Below are 9,036 nucleotides of genomic sequence, written 5' to 3' on the forward strand. Positions count from 1 at the left end.
TTGGGGAGTTTATGTGTCAGAATCTTTTTTTTTCTCTTCTTTTTTTTTTGGCTGCGTTGGGTCTTCGTTGCTGCGTGCAGGCTTTCTCTAGTTGCAGTGAGTGGGGGCTACTCTCAGTGGCGGTGCGCGGGCTTCTCCTTGCAGTAGCTTCTCTTGTTGTGGAGCACAGGCTCTAGGCAGGCAGGCTTCAGTAGTTGTGGCTCGCGGGCTTCAGTAGTTGTGGCACGTGGGCTTCAGTAGTTGTGGCGTACGGGCTCTAGAGCGCAGGCTCAGTAGTTGTGGCACGCGGGCTTAGTTGCTCTGTGGCATGTGGGATCTTCCCGGACCAGGGCTCGAACCCGTGTCGCCCGCATTGGCAGGCGGATTCTTAACCACTGCGCCACCAGGGAAGTCTTATGTGTCAGAATTTTTATTCAAGCTCAAACTTTATCCTCAGGCTAGCGGGGCTTATAGGTTGTAAGGGGAAGGGAACATAATCACATTTGTGATTTAAACAGGAGATTATGGCTGCAGAATGGAGTTGAATTTAAGGAGGAATCCTGGATCACAGATCATGAGGACAAGAACTAGGGACCTCGAGCCAGGACGTGAACCAGAGCAGTGGTAGCAAGGATGGAGTGGAGGCAGGTGTAAAAACTATGAAGGAGATTTAATCAGTATGATTTGGTAACTGGTTGACTATGAGAGATGACAGAAAAGGTGTCATCTCTAATTACTTCCCTATTTTTGGCTTGAGTTACTCAGTGGATGGTGGTGCCAGAAACTGAAACCAGGGCTTCCAGAGGAAGCCAAGATTTGTGTGTGTGGCAGGTAGGGTGGGGCATAAAATGGGTCAGGAAAAGAAAGGGATATGGTGTGCTCGATTTTTAGATACATTTGCATTTGTCGTACCTGGGGAATATCTGAGGGGTATGTTCAGCAACCCATGGGCTATAAGAATGTTTACACCTGGCAGGGGGCCCAGAATTAGAGGAAAGTATTTAGAGATGGTCAGTATAGCCGTGTAGTTAGGACTGTGGACAAGAATGAGATTGCTGAAGAAGCATTTAAGGAGAGAAGGGCAGGGAGCCAAGGTTAGAGGGCAGGAGAGTATCAACTTTTATGGGGGAGGAGGAGGCAGCAAAGGAGACCAAGGGACAGGGCAGTTAGGAGAGTGTAAGGTCGGGGAGGTGAAGAGAGTAGAGATGCTAGAAGTGAACGGTCATGGTGGTGAATGCAGTGAAGAGGTCCTTAAGGACAAGGGAGTCCTCACAGGATGGGAGTCGCTCTTTCAAGGGAGTGGTAGGGATGGATGCCAATTGTGAAGGATTGAGGACGGGATAGGAAGCAGGGAAACGGGAGATTCTCTCAGACAGCTTTGCTGGCAAAGAGAGGAATACCCAAGAGAGAATGTTTTTTAAATGAAAGAGTATTTTTATTTGTAAGTATAATGGGAGAGAGAGAGAGAATAAAGATAGAGACGAGAGTTGATAAAGCAAGGTAAGTGGGGAAGGAGGGGCTCGAAGCTAAGGAGGAAGAATTTGCCCTGAATAGACACATCTGAGAGGGGTGGATGTGTGTAAATGTGGACAGACTTGTAGGGGAGGAGATGGGGAAAGAGGCTGAGGTATTTCGTTCCTGAGGCCTGGATTATCTTGATGAAACAGGAGATGAGGCTGTGGGCGTGTGAAAGATTGTGTTACATGAGCCCTCTCTGTACTGTGGCTTCCTGCCCTTCAGCTGCCTTTACAGAAGTCAGCTGGCCACTGGGAAGCTGATTTGTAAAAACTGAGTTCGCTGTTTAAGGCTGAGGTCATAATAAGGACAGAGAAGTGTTGGGGAGGTAAGCGAACAGATCATCCTTTGCATCCTCAGCTGAGATTGACTTACTGCCCTCCTGGATTCTGGGTGTGTAGGTGAGCAGGTCAGCAGCAGGAAGAAAGGAGGTAGCTGGATTCTGCCCCAGCAGCTCTGGGCTTGAGTCCTGGCTATGACTCTAAGAAACGTGACTTTGGGCAAAGTCTTTAAAGTTTAGTTTCTGTAGGTGATAGCTAAGAGTTATACCCACTCTAACCTCGATGAATTTTGGCACCTACTTCCTAGGAGTCAAATAATAGTTTTTTTGGAAAATTGATTTATTTATGGGGAAGAAAATTTACAATGGAAAATATACAGGAAGTCAATTCCCATTTAAATTGCACTTTTCTTCCGTATTTTGATTTCCTTGCACTAATGGTTTACACATGGTATGCTCATTTTACTACAGCACATATTGTTACTGGTCACACTACTTAAAACATTTTTTATGCATAATATCAAATATACACGAGTCAAGAAAATAGGACAATGATCCCCTCTGCACCTACCACTCAGCTTCGACCCCCTTGCAGTCCCCACCCTAGATGATTTTGAAGCAGTTCCCAGATAGCATATCATTTCAATGCTAAATATTTCCAAGTGTATTTCTAAAGAAGAAGGTTGCTTAAGGAAGAAAAGTCTCAATATCAATATCACACTAATGACAATATCTAATCAGGGCTCACATTTCCATACTTGTCTCATTATATTTTTATGGTTTTAATACGAATCAGGATGCAAATTAAATTCCATATACTACATTAGGTTGATGTGCTTCTTAAGATTTTTTTTTTTTTTTTACCACCGATGACCATTGTCTGAGAGATAACCCTGTTATCCTACAATATCTCCTGATTTCATGTAATTTCCCCCAGTGTCGGTCTGCCATTTAATTTTAGATCCAAGGCACAATTGCAGTTTAGACACCAAAGCCTCCAAAGTTTCATTGTAAAGTTCCTCTAGACACACTTCGAAGGAGAAGTATAAAAATAATCAATAAAGAAAAGAGGCTAGAAAGAAGAAAAGGTGCAGGGAGCGGTAAGGAGACACATGAAGGCGCAAGAGGAACAAAAGAAAAGGAAAAAAGTAATAGAGACTTATGTAACCCACGATCCACCAAGGTTGAGAATCCTTACAGATGTGTTTCATACACTTTTTGCTGTCACCTAGATTAGCGGGTGGCAAACGTTAATCTTTAAATAATAACATCTATTTATTTGGTGTGTTTTCCCAAACAGCTTATCAAATAGCTGAGCAGGTATCGTGGAAGTAATCCTCTTTGTAAAGTAGGGAAGCAGTAGGAATTCTAATTCCCATTTTACAGATGATGAGACAGTTGGTACGGCTAATAATAGTGGCTCACAGTCATTTGCCATTTGTCAAACATTGTGCTAAACTCGATGACATTATCTAATTTAATCCTTATAACAAGCTGATGACATTGGTATAAGGATCATTATAAGCCTTATAACAAGCCGATGACATTGGTATAAGGATCGTTACAATCCTTATAACAAGCCGATGACATGATGAAAATAACATTCAAGAGAGGGAGAGTAACTTGCCCACAGTTACAGATCTGGAAAATCAAGGAGTGGGGATGGAAACTCCGGGATGTCAAACCCACTGTTCTTTCTTTCCAGGTCAGTCTACTAAGTCATCAATCTTGTTTTGCATACACTTGCTCACTGGCAAAATTCCATTTAAAGAGAAGCTCAGAACATCACTAAATATAATAACAGGGTACAGTGTGCTGGAATTTGCAGAGCATTTTCCTTCCCACAGACTGTCTCTTTTCTTTCTTTTAACCATCTTGAAAAATAGGGCAGGTGTGTTAATTTGTGTTTTACAGATGAGGAAATGGAAATAAATGCAAAGCTTTTGATTATGTTAGTAATCAGGCAGCTAGTAAGGGCAGTTAGTATCACGGAGCTACTTAATGGCAGAGTTAGGACCAGAGGCCCTTTCTTCTGACTCCACATCCCGTGCTTCTCGGGTCCTCTTTGCAAATCTCATGGGCCCACACCTTTAGCTGCTACTTTTTTCCATGTCCCCTCTGCTGTTCCTTGTGCGAAGTCAAGCAGGCTTATTACAAATTAAATATCTGGATGCTTGAACTGATGAACAGGAAATGAGGCTGCTAATGCTCAGAGGAATGGAATCGAGATGCATTTTTTTAGCAGAATTTTGGGCCAAGTGGCCTCTTTCTGTCCTTCCTTTCCCTGTGTCCTTCCAGTCTCCATGGAAACCCCAAATCAATGTGGCATATGTTGATTCATGTTTCTACTGTTACTAGGAAGCTACAAACTGGAAACTGCTTTTAAAAGATTTGTGGAAAAGCTTTAGCATGCTCACCAGAATTCAAATCTAATATCAAAATGACTTTTTAAAAAAGCTTTTAATGTGGTCCTATCCTAGGTGGTATGTTGATTCAATAAGCACACAGGGGGCATTTGGCAATAAACCTCCTCTTCCACTGTCGTGGCTTTTAAAAATATTATACTGCAGGCTATAATTCCCTTTATCTTCAATGTAATTACATTTCTGTGGCCTGTGTGACAATGGCAGGTGTCCTTTTGCTCTTGATTAATTCCACTCTGCCCTGACCAGGCTGTTGGGAACAATAGTTTGCAGATGCTGTAGGTACCTGTGCTGCTGCCCCTGGGTGTCATTAGCATTAGACTGACTTCCTTCTTGACCTGGAGACTGTAGAAGTCTGGTGTGTTTCTGTCATAAGGAATCCTTGGTGATTTTCCACATTTTCTCATGCACTCAAAATCAAATACAGCTGACATTTATTAAACACCTGCTCCATACAAGGCAATGAGAATTTATAGCAAGGGGAGTAAGTCAGAGAGCCTGTCTGTGCGGAGCACACAGTCATTTGGGAGCATCTGAAAACATAAATCACAAGGATAAACTACAGGCTGTGATGCAGGCTGTCAGAGAATCACACAGCACAGCGGTGGTGTTGGGATGGGGGGATTCCTCCTGATTGAGGAAGTTCTGGAAAAGCTTTGGAAAGGAGAAATTTTAGCTTGGAGGTATTGGGTTTTGAGAAGGAGCTAGGAGTTAAGAAGCAGACCCAGGGTGGGGACATTCGGGGCAGAGAGACCAGCAGAGGAATCAGGTGTGTGCTTGCGTGCATGCGTATGTCTCTGTGTGTGTGTGTGTGTGCACGCACACGCGCGTGTGTACGATGGGATATGAGACTGGATAGATAAATGGGACCAAATTATTGGACCGTCAGGCCGGACAGAGAGCTACAACGGAGCCCATCAAAGACTATTATACTGATGACCTGCTTTATGGTATCTATTCAGTGGGTAACTCTCATGGAAGTGGAGTGTACCAGGACGTTTGTGGGGAATGCGGGTGATGAAACGGGGGCAGGAAGATCAGTTAGTGAGGAGTGGGTGGAAGGGCATGCATTGTACTGGGTGCTGCTAACCTCTGACATGGCAGTGTCAACGGATGGGAGAGGATGAAACTGAGAAATATATCAGAAATACAATGACAAGGTTTAAAAACCAATTCAGGGCTTCCCTGGTGGCGCAGTGGTTGAGAGTCCGCCTGCCGATGCAGGGGACGCGGGTTCGTGCCCCAGTCTGGGAAGATCCCACATGCCGCGGAGTGGCTGGGCCTGTGAGCCATGGCCGCTGAGCCTGCGCGTCCAGAGCCTGTGCTCCGCAGCGGGAGAGGGCACAACAGTGAGGGGCCCGTGTACCGCAAAAAAAAAAAAAAAAAAATTCAGCAAGGGGAATGGAGGAAAAGAAACCCAAAATACCTGCACTTGTTACCCTGAGTGGCTAGAACAGAGTGACGTCATGAACACTTGGAGGGGAAGGTGGTTGTTTTGGGGGCAGTCGAGTCTGTGGGGTCTGAGAGGGGTGGGGCTGTCTAGAAGACCTCTGGAAATGCAGCGTGCAGCTCAAGAGAGGCAGGACCAAAGCACTGATTCTGGAGAGAAGCCGTGGCCGGTGCCTGAGAGGACTGGGTGTCCCAGAGCAAAAGCAGAGGGGGATAAGCAACAAGGTACAGGGCAGCCCGTGATGCCAGAGCAGGGCTTATCATGACTGTTTTCCTGGGAAAAACCATGTGTCTCGAACAGCGGCAATGTTCTGCGCCCAGTCTTCAGCCAGCAACTCAGGAGCAGTAACCAGAGAAGGATCCAGAGCTCTGCATCCCTGGACCAGAGTCCAAATAGCGAGTGCCTTTCTCATTAGCCCTCCAACCTGCTTGCCTTTTCCTGCCTCTCTCCTTCAGGAAAGAAGACCATGCCAGGATGCTTACCCCTTTGGTCCGGCTTAATTCCACGCCCCTCCCCGACCCCAGGTGTTCTTTATGTACCTGCCTCTATAGGAAGGAAGATTAAGTGAGAGTCCTCCCTTGAGAGGGGCCTGTACTAGGTCTGTGCTGCTCAAACTGGGTGCTGTGTGCTTACACCTTGGTGTTTAGGAGAGTTTGGGTAAAAAAGAAAAAGTTTGGAATGCTTTTAATTTTCTTTTTACTCATGCTAGAGGCATGTCCACACACACTCTCAACCCTCCTCTGCTCTTTATATTCCTGTTCTTTCTTTTTTTTTTTTTTTTTGGCTGTACACGGGCCTCTCACTGTTGTGGCCTGTCCCATTGCGGAGCACAGGCTCCGGACGCGCAGGCTCAGTGGCCATGGTTCACGGGCCCAGCCGCTCCGCGGCATCTGGGATCTTCCCGGACCGGGGCACGAATCCAGGTCCCCTGCATTGGCAGGCGGACTCTCAACCACTGCGCCACCAGGGAAGCCCTGTTCTTTCTTTTAAAGCTTTATTCGTGATGATGATATCTTTCCTTAAACATTTGGGTTGGCTTATGGACTTCCTGGTTAATATTGAGCAGCTTCCGCTTGAGACTTGGGCCCATCTGCAGCCCTGCCCTGTCTCCTTGGTGCCTTTAAAATCCTGGATACAGGACTGGGCAGCTTAAGACTTGGAAGAGTCCCTCATCCTATCATTTCAGTGCCGGTAGAGGTCCCACGATGACGCTGCCTTTGTGTTAAGGCGAGAGGTGGAACAGAGGCTGGAGGTATGGAGTTTGGTATCGGACACCAGCTCTACCACTTATAAATGACTTGTCTCTTTTCCCATCTGTAAAGTAGGGATGATAAAGATGCTGGCCTTGTAGGTTTGTTGTGCGAGTTAAATAAGATAATGAAGTGCGATGTTTAGCACAGTGTCTGGCACGTACTAAGTGCTCATTAAACATTGGCCCTGGGCAGGGAATCCAGGGGGGACCCACCTTATAATATAAGCTTATCTTGGATTAGCGAAGTGGTTACCAGTGGGCTTTTATTCTCCAGCTTATCTGTGTACCTCTTCCTTATGGTGCAGTACACCAGGAAAATGCCCAGAAGTGAAGGAGTCTCTTTATGCTGTAATTCTAAACCCCAGCTAACCTCAGCGTTCAAGGCAGGAATTCTGAGGAATGGAAAACATTTCTTTCGCATCTCCTTTTATAACGCTAAGCTCCTTTTGCCTAACAGAGGGGCACCGTGGACATTTTCAGAGAGAGACAATGAGTGACTGTAGAGGCAGCATCAGAATTTTTATTTCCTCCTGTCTTCAGGCAATGTGTGCTTGCAGTAGAATCAGCGCACTGTGAGAGTACAGGCTATGCACCAATAGGTCTGCCAGGAAAGACTGGGTCCAGGTGTGACATAGTAGGAAAAGCTCTGCTCTAAGAGTCATAAGAAAACAAATTCTGGTCCTTGAGCTGCCTCTGACGTGTTGTGTCACTTTGAAAAAGGCAGGTCACCTTTTCTACCCTCAGTTCTCTGATCTGTGACACAGGGATAATAATACTCTCTCTGACTATGGCATGGGGCTGTCCAGTGACAATACATGACAATGCTTTCTACATTGTAAAAGGTTCAACAAATGGAATCTAGTATCTTTATTAGAAAAGCATCACTTTCCATAGAGATGTCTGCTGCCTTTAGCAAATGCTGCCTTCTGGGTTTCAGAAATGATTTGCTGCAAAGTCTAGGTACCTTTGGAGCTAGGTCCTGGGCGGGAGCAAGAGGCTGTGTCTTAGAGACCCACAGCGGAATGGGGAGAAGGTAGGTAAGCTTTATCGCAGGGCAGCGGTTTGTAAACTTTAGCATGCATTGGGATCACCCGGAAGGCTGAACCCATCCCCAGAGTTTCCAATTCTGTAGGTCTGGGGGTGGGGCCTGAGACTTTACATTTCTAACACATTCCCGGGTGAGGCTGACGCTGCCGGTCCAGGGACCACACTTGGAGAACCACTGTACTAGGGCAAGCAGGAAGAGAGAGTCCTCCTTCTGGAACTGAACCGGGCAGTGTGAAGATCCATGTGGGTAAGGTGATTTGGAAGAAAAAACTACAGAAGACAGAAAAATAGAGATAACGTGCAGATTGGGCAGAACAAAGGGAAAAGTCTCATTCCGTAACAAATGCAGGTAGGGGGAAGTTGCTAGGTGATGGATGAGGGAGAGAGGTGCATTTCCATTGTAGGGAAACCCAGGTGAGAGGCAGGAGCATCGATGTGGAAATACATGTGTCTGGGGAGGTGGAGATTTCTCATTAAGAAGTGAGGAGTGGTGTGGTGGGTGCTGGGGAGCGGGCCGGGCTGGGAGAGGAGTGCCACTGCAGAGTGAGAGGGACAGCTGAGATGTGGCAGAGCGGGGTAATTTCAGGGCTGTGTGGTCTGGCTCGGTAGCGCAGCACAATAGACATGGGGAGGAAGGGGGTGGAATCTGTATGTGTGACCTGCCCCGTGGCTTTCTTGCTGTCTGCATTTATCACATCACGTCACACCCAACAAGACAGCCCCCTCCTCCTGGTTCATTAGGAGATCTGATTCGGCTTGGCTTCTGCTGTCAGCAGCTGTCTGAGGCAAGATCTTTATCCTCCCTGCTCCCTGAGCAGCAGCCAGCCTTCAGCCGGCAGCAGAGCTTATGAGAAGAGGCCCCCTGGACCCTTGATGTTCAGCGTACTGGTGGCGGGAAAGAGTTAATACCTCTGGCTTCGTTGCCCCCTGGGCAGCCTCTGGGTGCAGAGGAGGGCAGCTCTGGGCTGTGGGGACTTCCCCCTGAGCTGCTGAGCTACGGCCAGAGGAGCAGGGAAGCACTTAGTGAGGCTGAAGACGAAAGTGCGGGAGGAGTGCCAGGCGAGCTCTGCTCAGGGGCACCTCCTGTATC

Source organism: Stenella coeruleoalba, assembly GCF_951394435.1.
Source record: "Stenella coeruleoalba genome assembly, chromosome: 1".
Lineage (NCBI taxonomy): Eukaryota > Metazoa > Chordata > Mammalia > Artiodactyla > Delphinidae > Stenella > Stenella coeruleoalba.